Genomic DNA, 16,202 nt, shown 5'->3' with positions numbered 1-16,202 from the left:
TATTGCCCCTTTTGCAACTATTTAGTTATATCATTTTTGTTCTTGGCCTAAACCTGAAAGTAATAGATAGGACCTAAAAGATAGTGTTATCTTATTCCAAGAGACCATAAAGAGGTGGAATTTCATAAGAAAGAAAATGGTACATTTATTATGAAAGTACTCCTCCTTCCCCACCGCAGGTTAAGAATTCAAGGTTTAGGGATCCAGGATCCATCTTGTTTGCTTATTTATTTATTTTAGTAGAATGGAGAATTATTATCTGGTGCCTATTATTTGCAGGGTGCAGAGTGCTTGAACTTTGTGGATGCTAAAATAAGTAACAAACTATCATTCTGCCTAAAGAGAATGCAGTTTAGAGAATGAAGAAACTGTCTAGTGTAATTGGTGGGCTGCAAAATTATAGGGCTCTGCACCAAAAGATAGAGAAATAGGGAAAATAAAGAATCTTGGACATCAGTGAAAATTTGTGGACGTGAGAACATCTGATCAGAGTCTAAATTGCTGAATGGAAGAGTTCAGTTGAGTAAGGAGAGCAGAGCTATTTTAGGTAGAAAATACAAACAGGCTAGGTGCAGGAAGCAAGAGTATGCCTGGCAGGCATGTGTCTTAGATTTTGTATTGTAGAGTAATAGTTCTCAAATTTGAGAGTACTTCGGAATCACTTGAAGTGATGTAAAACAAAGACTGCTGGGCTCCACTCTGAGTCTTTTTGCTTGGTAGCTCTGGAGTAAGGTTTCAGAATGTCATCTCAAGCAATTTCTCCGGTAATGCTGGTCCTGCATATCCGAGGACTTTACTTTGAGAACCATTGCTATTCAAAATTTTCATTTCCTTCGGCTCAATCTGGCATTTCTGTGAAATATGAATTTGAAGAGTACAAGGGAGAGGGTCACAAGTTGTCAAGAGAGAGTCAGTTGAAAAGAGCCTGACATACTGTCAATAAGGTCCACAGTCCATTTATGATACTATAAAAATAACATACGGTGGTATCTTATCAAGAATAAAAACTTATTTCTCATACTTTTGGAGGCTGGGAGGCCCAAGATCAGGCCACTAGCACATTTAGGGTCCAGTAAGGGGCCAATTTCTGGTTCATAGATGGCATCTTCTCCCTGTGTCCCTACATTAGTAGAAATGGCTAGCTAATGGTATCTCATTTGTAAGGTCACTGATCTCATTTATTAAGGATCCGCCCTTATGAACTATTAGCATCCCCAAAATTTCGTATCTAATACTGTTACCTTGCAGGATAGGATTTCAACATCTACATTTGGGAGAGCAAAAACATTCTAACCATAACAATAGCTATAGAGATGTGAAATAGATTGAGAATGGCTAGAGAATGTAAGACAAGTACACTGTGATTTGTTAGAAACAAGGATGAAAGAAAAATCTAGTATAACTTCAAAGCTTCTGAATTTTATGTGTCTATGATTGATTATACCATGCCCAGAAAAATGGAATAAAGGCATAGAAGTCAATTTCAGAGAGAAGATGATGAGTTCAAATATACATGTATTAATATAGTAAAGTGTGAAGATATTCCCAATACAAATGTCCTTTAGGCAGTTGCATATTAAAATCTAAAGTTCAAGTACATTATAGGAGAGAAATATACATTTGGGTGTGATCAGGAAAGATGGTAGTTAATAATGACCAGAAATAAGTGAAAAGAAACCTATTTAAAGAATTATAATAGAAGGGGAAGACTGAGGTAGATAGACAGAGAAAGGTTTGAAAATTAGTCATTTTCACAAAGCCAAATGAGTAAGCAATTCCAAACAGAGGTGAGTAGTTTCAAAATTTGGCAATACAGTAGTCATTGCTGAAACGGTTCAAAAAAATTCTGAGAAATGAAGGGGCAGAATTGAGACAGAATTTGCAATTGAGGATATAACAGGTATTGGTGGAATTTACTCTTTATGAACTATGACTTAATGAAAGCAGAAAATAGGACAGAGATATTGTCAAAAGAAATAGAACTGTGATTTACATACTATGTAATCTCTATATATTTTATAAATATAAGTATCTGGTATGGTAATTGTTCAAATAACCGTCAGTAAAGGAGTATTGAACATCAGGTTAAACATTCTAAATTTGATATTGCATACACTACTCCATTTGCTGAAATTTGCATGCAAAAGACTTGAAACAATTAGCCTTCTGAGAAACTGTAGTGCATATGTTGTAAATGCCAAACACCAAGGTAATTTCAATACAATCTGCAATAGATTACTCTTAGATTTCATCCAATTAAGTTAGAACTAAATTGGTTTTGTTTTTTTCTTTGATATTCTTTTGGAGTAAGGCTATGTGAATTTTGATGATATTCTATACATATCTACTCCACCTCCCAGAAGCTGATACATCAATATGTCTTTGCTTATCTTACACACACACACACACACACACACACACACACTCCATCATGCCAATTTGCTCATCCTGACTTACTTCACTTAAGGAAATTGAAAAAGGTGAGAGGGATACCAGAAAGAGGTAGACCTAAATTATACTTATTTTTGTATGTATATTTTCAGTTGCTGTATTTAAGCAAAATTAGCTATTTGTGCAACTTGATTTCTTTGTGTGGCATTCATACTTAATTTTATTGTTGCCCAAATCCTCAAGATGCTAAAAGACTTAACTAATTTTTAAGAGTCCAATCTGCACTTATGTTTTACTGCCACCAGGTGTTATAGATGCAGGAGTTGTGCTAACTGTCTCCAAATTACCTCAGAGAAGCTGGAATTTGTTTGGCACAGGTGCATAGAGATGGTAACATTTAGGAAAAAAGCACCTAAACCAAACGCAATTGGTGTAAAAATCAATAAGAAAAGTGAGAGATGTATAAATTACCCAGCCTATCAAATCACAAAGTATAATTAGCATGTCAATTTAATAACAATTATTTTCTAATGAAATATATTTTATTAATTTAAAGGACTTTGAATACTATCATTTATAATATATTTTTATTTGCCAGTACAAAAATATTATTGAGGTAACTGAATAATTAAATAGCAGTTCAGTAAAGGATAATTATATTTCTAAATTGTATGTAATCAATGTGCTTTGTGTTAAATTTGAAGAAATTCATTTAAAGTGTCTCTTCTCTTCAGTGGGCAAAGAACAAATGTGGAGCAAAATTGTGTCTTAGAATTACATTTAAAACAAGCTAATATTACCTCCCCCCCATTAACAAGGTCTGACATAGGAGACCTTTTGACTGACCATTTCCTGTACTTTAATAAAAGAAGAGGTTGAGTCTTTACCCTTGGCTGAATAATTCTTATGGTATTTAGTGTCTCAAGACATTACAGAGAGATTATTTTAATGATAAAAGTAGTTGACTTCAAGGAATTTAGATTTTATAAGAATTTATGAACATTTTATTTGAGGCAATCTCAAGGAAAATAAAACCTGAAGTGCCTTATATTATATTCAGTTGAATAATGAAAAACCCAAACCAAATATTCACTCATTACTCATTGGGACTATTAAACCTTTATTATTTCCTTACACTTTGAACCCAATTTCACCCAATACTCCATTACAGGGACTTTAAATACCACTCCTTGTGCATGACACTAGGGTTTCAATTAAAATAGAAAAGATACTTTTGTCTTTTTATGACATTTTCTGTCTAGTGAGGAAAGATGGAAAAGAAAATGGGTAATCATCAAACAGTGTGATGAGCTCGAGGTTAGGGATAATCAGAGGACGGGGGGCTTAGCACAACAGATAAAAAAAAAGCAGGGGCCTATCCCATCCCAAGGGCTAAATGGCTCTCTGAATACAAGAACAAGCTACCTTCTCCTTTATTCCAATATTGTGGCCAGAAGGTAAAAAAATAAGGGCTCAAATGTGTGGCTTAATTGGTCCATTTAGGAAGAGAAACAAGGTTAAGTCCGCTGGATGGTCCCCTGCAGTCTGGGGAACTTCCAAGGAGAAGACAGATTACATGGGACATATGCACTCAGTGCTAATGGAGAAAAATGGTCCTTTGAGACATACTCGTTCCTGCTGCAGATGAAAAAACAGATCCAGACATTTGAGGAGGCTTCCTAAGCTTTCAGCAGAAGATAAGAGCAAGACTCTCACTGTGATCCTTTCATTCCAAACACAGTGCTTTTATTCCAATTCATTGTCCTGCCCTCACATTTCTGATTCGCTCAAGAAGAAAGAACTTCCAATTGTATAACGTATTTTAGTTTCTTAAATTAATTCTAGCCAAGGAAAAATAGTTTTTATTTCTTATCATCCTAAGGAAATATGCTATATCAATAATAACACAAATGACCATACAAGCATTAGTATTACATGAATTCCGTGAGAAGGAGGATATTTTACTGTAATATCATTTTAAGCACTTTTTCATACATTGTATGAAAATAAAATGAAACAGGAAATTTTTAATATAAAACCAATACCAATAATCTAATTAGAGTATTACTTTATTCAAAATAAGATCATAAGTATTCAGAATGTGCAAGGTAATATTTATATGGTTTGCACAAATGTATTTATGCCTAAATTATGAATTTTTCTTGTCTCTTACTTTGTCAAATGTCTTAACAACAGGACCTGTTTGATATGTCTGTTCTTGAAGTCATAGAAATATGTTACATTATTCATTTTGTTGTCAAAACACTATTTTACTCTTCTTTCCATATAACAAGAAGACAAGTAAAAAAGGGTCTTCAATTTATCACAAACACAGACTTCTTTTTATATTTTTTTCTGACATACATTTTAGAAAATGTTTTCTTGGAAAAGGAAATGTGGATGAAATAAATCTATTGAGTTATTAAAATTACTGAAAGCAGCATAATTACAAAATGAAGCTGACTGTTTATCTGACATTTTTCCCCCTTGAGGCACCTATAAAACAAGAATAAATACCAAATGTATGAGGGCAAGGATGGGGAAGTAGGCAGAGATCGATTTCCATCTGTTCGTTTAATTTTACTTACATTTTGGTAGCCTTGATGCAGATTGGCACCTGTGATCTCTGTGAAATTGTGGCTGCCTATTAAGTGACTGAAGTTTCATTGAATGCATATGCACTCAGAAAGAAAATGCAAGGGCTATACAAAGCCTAGGTAATTATGAATTATGAGCTATACAGAGATGGAGGTGAGGGTTAATTTAAGTGGTCTGTGAAGCCCCTGTTGATATGCAATCCTGACTATTCTTTTAGATAGAAGTAAAGGCATTTAATGATATTTGAGAAAAATATGAAAATACGAACCTGTTACACAACAATTTCTGAAAGTTGTGTTACTCCTATCTTATATAACAGAAGGAGATTCACTTTAGGATTCTAATACATATTCTGTTCTAATTGTTGTTCATATAAATTACTATTTAGTGCATGTATCCTAACCCTTGTGCTTATAACATTTGCCAAGAACAATGAGCACATATTGAGGTCTAATTCTTGAAGCCAGTTGCTGTTGCCAAATTCCTATTGGATTAAGTGATCTCCTTGGCTGAGTTACATTCACTACATAGGAAATTTGATTTGTCTAAGCCTTAATGTAATTCTGAGGAGATTTATAAACAGCTGTTTACCCTTTTTCTGTGTTAACTTGAACACAATAAAGCATCTAAATATTGAATAACTTTGCCACTTTTGTGGAATTTTTTTTGACTGAGATAGATAAACTTTGCTTCTAGCCAGAATCTTTAAAGGTTAATTGAGGTCTGTATATATTACCTATGTTTTTTTAATGAAGTGCAGAAGAAAATTAATACATATCCAATACAAAGAGTTTACATGGCACGGTCCCATTTTAAACAAAAATATCTTCACTTCAGCAAATATTTATTAAGTTTTTATTATGTTCAATGTATTGCATTATATGTTCATGTAATGCAAAGATGATTATGACAAAAAGTGCATAATAAACTAAAATTACAGTTATAATAAGCTGGAAAATATGTACTTATTAAGCACCATAATAATGTCTTAGGTCTCTTCAGAAACAGAAATACTATTTGTTAATTTTATGTTTACAGATAATTACAGAATATATTGTGTTTATATCAAGATCATTTTATATTATCTCCAGATTTAATTATTTCACAAAATATACATTGAACTATGATACATGCATTTAATGTGAACAAGACGCTAAAAGAATCATTCTGAATCATTTTAATAAATGGTGGCTTATGTAGTGAGCTTTTAATGCTTTTGTGTATTGATGCATAAAAGTTGTGTCTATTTATGTGGTACATGAGATATTTTCATATATGCATACCATATGTAATGATTAAATCAGGGTAGTTGGAATATTCATCGCCTCAAACATTTATCATTTCTTTGTGTTGAAAACATTCTATGTCTTCTTTTTTAGGTATTGTGAAATATGCAGTGAATTATTCTTTAAGGAGACCCTCTTAACATTAAGTCATTGACAAAACACTTGGATCACAAAAATAATAGATCTTGTGTTGAGATTTGATGAATTTGGTGAAGTTACTGTACTATACTCTTTCCCCATATGGATTTTGAACCAACTGAGAAGCAGAGTACATAAGTAAGATATTAAAGAAAATATTGGCTTCATTACCAGTAAAGCTGGCTAGAAAGTATGGTTTAAAGAACAAATTAAAATGAACTTCTTACACATTGAACATAGATTCAGCAGATCATTCCTTAATGATTGTGACAATTAATTTTATGTGTCAACTTGGCTGAGTCGTGGGGTTCCGAGATTTTGGTAGGTATGCCTGTGCGGGCGTTTTTAGATGAGATTAACATTTTAATCAGTGGACTTTAAATAAAGCAGATTGCCCTTCAGAATGTGGGTGGACCTCATCTGATTAGCTGAAGGCTAGAATAGAACAAAAAGGCTTGCCTTAATCACCCCCTTTCCCCCACAGCAAGAGATAATTTTCCAGCACCCTGCCTGTCTTAGAACCGTAACTGGAGCATTGAATCTCCTGGTCTCCAGTCTGTCAACCCACTCTGCAGATTTCAAACATGCCAGGCTCCATGACTGTGTGAACCTTTCCTTATAAGAAATCCCTTTCTATATAATCGTACATTCTATCGGTTTTGTTTCTGTGGAAAACTCTGATTAATACAGTGATGTTACTGAAAGGAAGAGAAGGGAGAGAAGGGAAGATAGACAGGAAGTCAGCGAGGCAACTATCAAATGTGAAGTGATGGTTTGGTCAATAAAAGTGGAGTGCAATTGTTTTGCTACAGAATTCAAGAACATGACCTACTTGGTTTAGTATTAAAGGTAAGATCCACTGCTACAGTGTCACGCCTCAAAGAGTATGTTTCATTTTACTTACCAAATCTCAAACCAAATTAGAGCCAGAAAGTTTAAATTAAGTCTCACATATATCAATTAAAGAAAAATAAAAAGGCTAGACTTCTCTGTGGCTCACTGCAACCAAAACCCAGCATATCTTGCAACACCAGAACATCCAAAACCCTCTAAGCAAAACCTGAAACCCACCACATGAATGATGTTTTTAGTGATCGTAGGGTCTAAAGTGCCTTGAGAATTCAAGGTGAAGTACAAATGCTCTCCCATCATTAAATAAATTACAATACCTAGTGTGCCCCTGAATTCTAAAGAGATGTATCACATTAGGGCATGCTCCAAGGGTTTTTGTTTTTCTATCTGTTTGTTTTGTTTTTGAAGTTACCTATAAATCTTCCTGTTTTGAGTGAGGCTTAGAGGGAGAAAAGATTCTTCAACAGGCTACCTGATATCTTGACTATTATGTGGCTGTAGTTTGATCAGCCACGCTAGTTTTCCATGGTCAAGCATTAGATCTGCCACAGGTGTATATAACAAGAAAAAAAGTGCCTTTGCTTTTGTTTGGTTTTGGTTTTGCTCAAAATACGAACAGTTAACTGCACCAGTAGACTAGTCTTTCCTCCAAAATTCTGTCTGGACTGTGGGTGTCCTAGTGTCACCTTGCAAAGCTTTATACTTGCAGGCAACCTGAATCTGCTGATTCACTTAGGGATGAAATAAAGGTGTATAAAAAGTTGGGCATGCATATAGAAATTTCATCGTTAAATGAAATAGACATTACATCACAGGACTTGTGCAGTTTCCAAAGACAAAGTAGAAAGGGCAAGTGAAGTCTGATTCCCATGATATCTACTGCTGCCCTGTTAACACCTTTCCCTTATCCTTCACTCATGGCCTAATTACAGTTTTCTATTTAGTCAGTGGGTTAAAGAAATAAAAAATAAAAATAAACCTCATGTAACTGGTTTATAGATCATTTTGCACATATGCAAATATCACCTAAAACTGGAAGGCTGCTTCACAGCTTCACACAACCATTTCCCTGAGGGACCATGAGGAAGGCAGTTAACTTCAAAGGACATAACTATGAATGATGCATCTGATTATTCACTGTGCCTTAAAAGGCAGGTGGCCAAGGCTACTTAATCACCTAGAGTTAGTTCTTGCCATTGGTAGACATTTGACTGAATAATCAGGAATCTAGCAAGGACAAGATTAGAAAATTTGTGAAAGAACATCTCAGAATTAGTGAGGGTAAGAGGGTAGTTTTGTCCTGCGTGAATGCTCACTAAGGTGTCCATTGAAGATAATGCTCATGCTAATCAAGAGTTCAAGATGATGAGATGGTCTGTTCTATGGATATCAATCAGCTTATTTTCCTAGCCTTTCCTATTCTGGCCTAATGGCCACATGTTTGAGATGGCATGGGGCGGGTATTAGAGGTAAGGCAATGTCTCAGCAGTACCGGATCCGTCCAGCCTTTGCTGAAACCAACACTGCGCCCTTAATAGGGCAATATGGCCCAGAGAACTAGGCAGCCTCAAGTTAGGAGATTAATTATCTTGGTTCTCTTCATAGTGAAAAGACAACAATTTATTTTTATTGGAAAGGCTAGTTACCTTGCACCTGGATTTGCCTTCCTTCTTTTCAGTTCTTTTGCCAACCCTTCTCTCCATGAAGTGAAAGAATATCTTATTTATTGACATGGTTTTTTCCACATAGCATCACTTCTGACTGGGGAATTTATTTTACAGAAAATGTATAGCATGAGCCCATTCATTCTGCCTGTATCTCTGTGTATTAGAGACATATTAGAGTGAGTACTACGATCATATATATTTATCTTTCCTTGATTTTGATCTTATCAATAAACAGAAGACTGTGGTTATGAGAGTAACAAGATGAAGTCTAGTAAGGCTCTCTATGTCTACATTGTTCACCAAGTTCAATTTACAGCTTTTCACTCATATCATCTTTAGGCAGAGTCTGACTGGTTAATAATCTTGTATCAAAGTAAGTGCAGATTAAAATCAGTCTTTACTGCCATTTTCTGGTTGATAAACCTAGTGACCACTATAAATTGTGGTTCATAAAAGTCAAAAATAAAATTCAGAAAAAAAGTTCATCAAATTTGTCCATTTAAATCGAGACAAGTAAACAAATTAATATATTATTTATATATTTTATTTTAATTAAATTTAAATTAGAATTATATTAGTGTCAATTTAAGAATATTTCTAAAATTTGTTAAAAATATATTTTAAAGAAAATTAAATTGATACTTAAAATAAATTATAGAAATATTTAATTGAAAAATTTGGGCTCATTTCAATGAAATAAAAACAGGGACAAGAGTAATGTTTTCTTGGCTTATCAGGGCTTATGTAAGTGGAAAAAAACAGGCATACATCTCAGATGATAATGAGAGGTTATTTCTAACAATTTTGGAATCAATATTTTGCAATTTATTTTCCTATAAGAATTTTGGAACCCTAAATTATATTGAGAATCTTGTACTATAATAAGTGTGAAACTATTTTTCCAAATTTTTTTCCTAGCTACTTCAAAGATGAGACCTGTGAGGCTTGTGGGCCTCTTTTAAGAATATCATGCCAGTATTGTTTTGTTCTTGTTGTTGTTTTTCTTGTTGTTAATAAATTGAAGATGGAGGCCTATGGATCTAAAATCTTACAGGAAATGCAAGTAAGTTTTCACTAGAATTTTTGATAGGATTACTCTTAGATTCTGCTCAATTCATTAAACCCTTAAAATGTTCAGAGGAGTTTTAAAGCACTGAGTAAATCGTTTGAAAATAAGAATGCTAGTCATATATTGATTGCTATATGGAACAAACTATGAATCTACAGATTTATCCTATCTGGTAGCAGTTGTTTCAAGCCCTTTATATTCCCCCATTGCTTTTTGTTTAGGTTCTCCCTGATGTGTTCCTTGTCTGTGCTTCCAGACTTCCCTCTCCAGTCTTACTCTAGCCCCATCACAACCTCCAATCTGCTTCTCACACTCATGTCTTTCCTCCCTGAACCCGCCCTGCAAAGGAGAGACCCTTTTAGGACTATCCCTGAGCATCCAATGATAGACTGGATTAAGAAAATGTGGCACATATACACCATGGAATACTATGCAGCCATAAAAAATGATGAGTTCTTGTCCTTTGTAGGGACATGGATGAAACTGGAAACCATCATTCTCAGCAAACTATCACAAGGACAAAAAAACCAAACACTGCATGTTCTCGCTCATAGGTGGGAACTGAACAATGAGAACACATGGACACAGGAAGGGGAACATCACACACCAGGGACTGTTGTGGGGTGGGGGGAGGGGGGAGGGATAGCATTAGGAGATATGCCTAATGTTAAATGACGAGTTAATGGGTGCAGCACACCAACGTGGCACATGGATACATATGTAACAAACCTGCACATTGTGCACATGTACCCTAAAACCTAAAGTATAATAAAAATAAAATATTTTAAAAAAAGTGAACATCTATTTATCTTTCAAGACTCATTCAGATCTACAAATAAGTCTTTTTAAAATGGTTTACCTTTTGTCCTTCTTAAACACAAAAGTCTAGAGAACGAGCACAGTGACTGGGGTAGAACTCTGTCGGTTTCTAACCTGCAATATCCAAGCCTCTCTGAGTCTCTGAGTTTTCCTGTCTAAAATGAAGGTCCTGTGGGAATGTTGCAAAATAAATACAACTCTTACTAATATTAGAAATTTAAACTCTAGAATTGTATCCAGACCATGCATCTTTCCATTTTACCATCTATAGTGTTTTGAGACTGAAACCATTTTGTTCTTAATACTCCAAGGATATCTCCTTATGTTACAGATTACATCACATATTTTCAAAAATACTTTTTTTCTGACTTAAAATATTATCTATAAATGTGAAAATTATACTAAAATGATTTAAATGTAAACAAATTGTTATTTGTAACCAAAATTGATATGCAAATTTAATCATAATTAAAATAGTATTGTATAGTTATGGTGGCATCTAGATAACTCTAAATATGTATATATGAAGTTCTTTCTTTCTCCCTTTCCACACACAAGATGTTGGTGTGTACATTATATATATTCATATATACTATCCACCCACACATGCATATTTTCATCCACATGAAAAAAAGAACATATTTTAATAATATATTAATAAATTTAATAAATAATATCATGTATGTATACATATATAAATGGATTAAGATACGTATCTTTTGACATCTATTTAATTGGATCATTCTGATTTGTAAATGTGTATTTTTCAGAGTAGATATTTTAATTTATCAGGAAATTTGTAAAACACCCTAAAAACATCCTTATCTTAGTGGTCGTCTCATAGTAAGATTTCAAACAGTTATTCAATACAGTGTTGCTATTATGATGTCCACAATAACAATTCTTATAATTTTGGTGATTAGATTATTACTTATCAAAATTCCCTTGGTAAAAATGATATTCTTATAATATGGAAAATTATTTGTAACTTTCTCAAATTTGTGATATATTTTATCTATTTTGTAAGATTGTTTCCTGTCATATTATTATGTTATTTGCATGTACATCTTTGAATATTTTGATTTATTTAAATGTTATAGCTTTTTGCTTTATTTTTTAGGGGTTTTGCAAAAGATACACGAGGTAAACATTTACATATTTTTTTCTATCAATTATAATCATTAATTCTGATTACATATACAAGTATAAAAAGTAAAACAATAAAGATTTTGTAAGACTATGTAAGAGGCCATTTCCATCACCTTGGGAAAAAAATATCTGAAACAAGCCCATTAAAGGAGTTTGGCTTACATTAACATACTTATTTTATCAAAAGCTGTCACAGAGAGAGAGAGAGAAAGATCAAAAGACAGAGAGAAAACGTCTCTGAAAGGGGAAGATATTTGCAGCACGGATACCTAATTGAAGACTTAGATATTAGGTCAGTGCAAAAGTGATTCCGGTTTTTCCATTACCTTTAATTGCAAAAATTACAACTACTTTTGCACTGACCTAATATAAAAACACAACTACAGTCAAGGAGAAAAAACCTGTAGAAAAATAGGCAAAAGTCTTGAGCAGGCAATTCACAAAAGGGGAGTAGATTCAATTGGACAATAGCTGTATGAAAAGATATTTGACTTTATTAATCATCATGAACGTGCGAATTAAAAATACAGTGCAAACCAACTATACGGACGTCTGAAGGACTAAAGTGAAAAAGGTAGACAATGCCAAGTGTTACCACTGAAGTGAAACCACAGAACCTGCATGCTTAGCTGGGAGGACAGAGACTGCTACAGTCTCTTATGAAAGTTTTGTGGCAGGATAGACTAAAGCTGAATTATTTGTAATCTAGGACCTTCTATTCTATCCCTGCAATTATCAAGAGAAATGCATTTACATCTTCAGAAGAAAAACATATAAGTTATATATTCACAGCAGTTTATATAAAATTGTCCCCTAAATGAAAATATCTACAGAACCATCAAGAGTGAAATGGGTAAAGAAATCTGGGTGTGTTCACATAATGAAGAGAAATACTATATGATCCAGCAATCCCACTCCTGGGTACCTATTCAAAATAAAGCAAATCACCATATCAAAGAGATATCTGACCTCTCATGCTTATTGCTACCCTATTTACAATAGCCAAGATGCAGAATCAACTGAAGTGTTCATCACCGAATGACTGTAAAAACAAATGTACATACAGACGCAATGGAACATTATTCAGCCATAGAAAATAATAAAATCCTGTGATTTTTAAAGACATGGATGGAACTGGAGGACATTATGTTAAGTGAAATAAGCCAGGCACAGAAAAACACATTTTATGTGTTCTCACTTATATGTGGGAGCCAAAAAATTTGTTCTCACAGAGATAGAGAGTAGAATGATGGTTATCAAAGGCTGGGAAGGGTAGCGGGGAGGATGGAGGAAGATGAGTTTGGTTAGGGAGTACAAAAATACAGGTAGGGAGAAGGAGTATGATCTGATGTTCAGTAGCACAATAGGAGAACTGTAATTAACAAAAACTTGTTGTGTATTTCAAACTATGTACAGGAGTGGATTTAAAATCTTCCTATCAAAGGCCGGGCGCAGTGGCTCACACCTGTAATCCCAGCACTTTGGGAGGCTGAGGCGGGCGATCACGAGGTCAGGAGATTGAGACCATCCTGGCTAACACAGTGAAACTCCATCTCTACTAAAAATACAAAAAAATTAGCCGGGCGTGGTGGCTGGCACCTGTAGTCCCAGCTACTCGGGAGGCTGAGGCAGGAGAATGGCATGAACCCGGGAGGCGGAGCTTGCAGTAAGCCGAGATTGTGCCACTGCACTCCAGCCTGGGTGACAAGGCGAGACACCATCTCAAAAAAAAAAAAAAAAAGAAATCTTTCTATCAGAAAAAATGACATGCTTGAGGTGATGGACAGTCAAATTACCTTGATTTGATCATTACATGTTATATGTTTCTATCAAAATATCACACACACTCCACAATTATGTGTAACTATAAGCATGAAAATGAAAAATAAAAATAAAATAAATTTGATGTGCTCACAATTAATTCAATTAAGAATTGGCATGGGCTATTATAACACACAGGAATATGGCTGAATCTTATGAAAGAAAGTGAACACAGAATATAACATAGTGTAAGTTCATAAACAGGAAAAACTGATATGTTGGTTGGAAGTCAATGTAGGGTTTGCCTTTGGGGCAGTGGGGATGAGAAGGTTCCCAGGAAAAGTTTCCGGATGCTGGTGATGTTCTGTTGCTGCTAGTCACACATTGTCATTACTTGGTGCAAATTCATCAAGACATACTCTTCAACCTGTACACTTTTTGGTAAATATGTTATAACTAAATATAAAGCTAAAAAAATTGATGTAGCAAAGTCTGAGTGAAGAAAACTTTAATCATAAAAGCAGGCCTATATAGAATAGTAGGAAAGAGCCACTCATTCTTGCTTTATCAGTTCAATGTAGTTCTGCAGAAACACTGATCTTTTCTTTTTAAAATGATGGGTTTTTTTTTTTATACAGCCATGTACCAGATTTTATAAAACAAGGAAGGGGTGACTGGCTATTTCTCTCACATAAAAAAATGGATTTCTCACTTTTCTATTTTTCTCTAGCTGAAGGCTATAACATAAATGGATGAATTAAATGTATTCTGATAAACGGCAAATATTTAACGACCCATTTCTGGAAGTCATTTGCATGCATTTCTGAAAGATAATGCATTATCAGCAGTTGTAAATTTGTATTAATAGAATTGGAAATAAAATGTACATACCAGCTAGATTACATAACTGGCTTCTCAGTAGCTTTTACAAAAAAAAACTAATGTGCAATGTTTCTGAGACCTACAAATTTGGCTTATTCAAATAGCTTAAAATAACATGAACAAATACCTTTCTATTTGTAAAGCAATTTGTGTGCTCTAAGAGAGACTAAGAGTGGTTTGATTTATACAATTTTAGAATTTTTCATGTTGTCAATCTATTGTGTCCATCAAGATTACGCCATGATAAAGTGGTTTACCATATATTTGGTATTATTGTTTTTATTTGCAAAGTGTTCTTGAAAAAATTATGGCGAACACACCATTATTATTGGGACTGAGGCCAGACTTTTTAGGACTCCATCAATCCTATCATAGTTTAGAAAAAATATGAATATCTATTGTTTTTCTCTCTCACTCTGATATACTTCCTAGAAAAAACTTCCAAGAGAAGAGGGAGTTCTATTTTATGGCTAATGCCAATGGCAAATGGGCAGCATGGATGTTACAAGGTTAATCTCAGTTCTGGACCTCCTCACTGTGGCCACTGCAAATGGAGAGCCAAAAGGGAAGGCCTCTTTCTTGCCAGAATTTTCAGTCCCCAGGCGTCTGTCCTGTGCTTGCCTCCGAAATGAGAACTCCTGTCCTGCAGCCATCCCTGTATCCAAGAGTAGGATAAATATCACCCCAAGCATTTTAGTTGTTTTTTTTATTTTCCTTTCTTCTCCAACTCTTAGGACTTTTCATGCCTTTTCAAGGCCCCTGTTTCCCATATGGATATTCTTGTATCCTCCCTAAAATTGGTCATAAGTCTACCCTTTCCTATGTAAAAATTTAAAGAGAAAAATAAGAACCAAAAATCAAAACGAAAAACAAACACACACAAAACTCACCCAGAGTTATCAGTGCTTTACAGTTCAACATAACACACTCTTCCCACAACAAATAACATTCTGTATTACAGGAGATGATGGGAGTTTTGCAGTTAGGCCATTCTGTCTTGGCAACTATTTGGCACTGATAACATTCTCTAGGAAATCCTAAATGCTATAGAAGCCAACTTAATTTTTATTTTCTCTCGATGCTTTCCTGCAGCCCACCAAGAAAAATTAATTTCAATATGTGTTTCCACATTGTTTTCTTTGCTTTAATAGGCTTAACATTTTCACGTAGTTTTATATGCAACAGCAAAATTTAATAGAAGATACAAAGACTTCCCATACATCTCCTGTCTCCCCTCACACACATCCAGATACCTTTACATCAATGCCCAACACCAGAATGGCCCATTTCTTATAATCCGTGCACTTACATGGATGCACAATTATTACCCAAAGTTCATATTTGACATTAGGGCTCTCTCCTGATGTTGTATGTTTTCAGTGTTGACAAATATATAATGACATGTGTCCATCACTGTAATATCATACAAAACAGATTCAGTGACCTAAAAATCATCTGTGCTCTGTCTATTCATCCTTCCCTTCCTTCAACCCCTGTCAGCCACTGATCTTTGTACTGTCTACACAACATTGCTGCTTCTAGAATGTCATATTGTTGAAATCATAGGGTATGTATCCTTTTCATATTGGC

This window comes from Nomascus leucogenys, chromosome 6 (assembly GCF_006542625.1).
Source record: "Nomascus leucogenys isolate Asia chromosome 6, Asia_NLE_v1, whole genome shotgun sequence".
Classification (NCBI taxonomy): domain Eukaryota; kingdom Metazoa; phylum Chordata; class Mammalia; order Primates; family Hylobatidae; genus Nomascus; species Nomascus leucogenys.
This window is presented reverse-complemented; position numbering follows the sequence as displayed.